This window comes from Somniosus microcephalus, unplaced genomic scaffold, assembly GCF_052327205.1.
Source record: "Somniosus microcephalus isolate GS21.2 unplaced genomic scaffold, FLI_Smic_1.0 unresolved_chr4, whole genome shotgun sequence".
NCBI lineage: Eukaryota > Metazoa > Chordata > Chondrichthyes > Squaliformes > Somniosidae > Somniosus > Somniosus microcephalus.
Genome location: NW_028225182.1, coordinates 10096405 through 10097307, shown reverse-complemented (window position 1 = coordinate 10097307; position 903 = coordinate 10096405). Strand labels below are relative to the sequence as shown.

General features: G+C 42.5%; 1 non-coding gene across 1 annotated transcript; it reads left to right on the top strand.

Moving 5' to 3' along the window:
- Positions 1-431: 431 nt before the first annotated feature.
- Positions 432-503, top strand: trnaq-uug (transfer RNA glutamine (anticodon UUG)). Its single transcript has one exon. It is a non-coding gene; the product is annotated as a tRNA-Gln (tRNA).
- Positions 504-903: the final 400 nt, after the last annotated feature.

Genomic DNA, 903 nt, shown 5'->3' with positions numbered 1-903 from the left:
AAGATGTGTATTGTCAAGTGCTTCGTTTCACTGCACAGAAATTGCTCAACATTTTCTTTGCAAGCTGCATTCGGCTGGCATATTTGTTGAAATTGAAAGCAGTGCTTCTTGAAACGTAGACATTGCACTTCGTATTCTCGAAAAAAGTTGACAATTGCTTATCTATCGTGCAGCAGTGCCTTGCAAAGATTATTCACATTTTACCTGGCAGGACTGCAATACAAGCTGTTATGAGCAGTATGAAAAAAAACAGAGATTTGTGAACCGATAGCCATCAAGGCAGCTGTGTGATTTACTCAGAACCGAGGCTTAGCAGAGGGGCAAGTGGGCAAGCTGAAGTTAAGGATGAGACCTGGCCGAGACAAAGTATAATGGTGGAGACGGTAATGTTGTTGATTTTAAGAAAAGATTCAAATGAATTTATCAGCAAAGGTTCCATGGTGTAATGGTGAGCACTCTGGACTTTGAATCCAGCGATCCGAGTTTAAATCTCGGTGCAACCTGAATTCTTGTCCCAGCTGCTGGAAATTTGGGACATACAAGCTTGGCATCTGCATACCAACCACGGTTACTGGACCGTTTGCTGCCTGAATCAATGACGGTTGATTTATTGTTCTCGACATTAGATGATAGGCTCAACTTCTCATTCCCAGTTCCAAATAAGCGGGGCAGAAAGATGTGTGTTGTCCAGTGCTTCGTTTCACTGCACAGCAGATTGCTCAACATTTTCTTTGCAAACTGCATTCGGCTGGCATATTTGTTGAAATTGAAAGCAGTGCCTCCTGAAACGTAGTCATTGCACTTCATATTCTCGAAGAAAGTTAACAATTGCTTATCTTTCGTGCAGCAGTGCCTTGCAAAGATTATACTCATTTTGCCTGGCAGGACTGCAGTAAAAGCTGC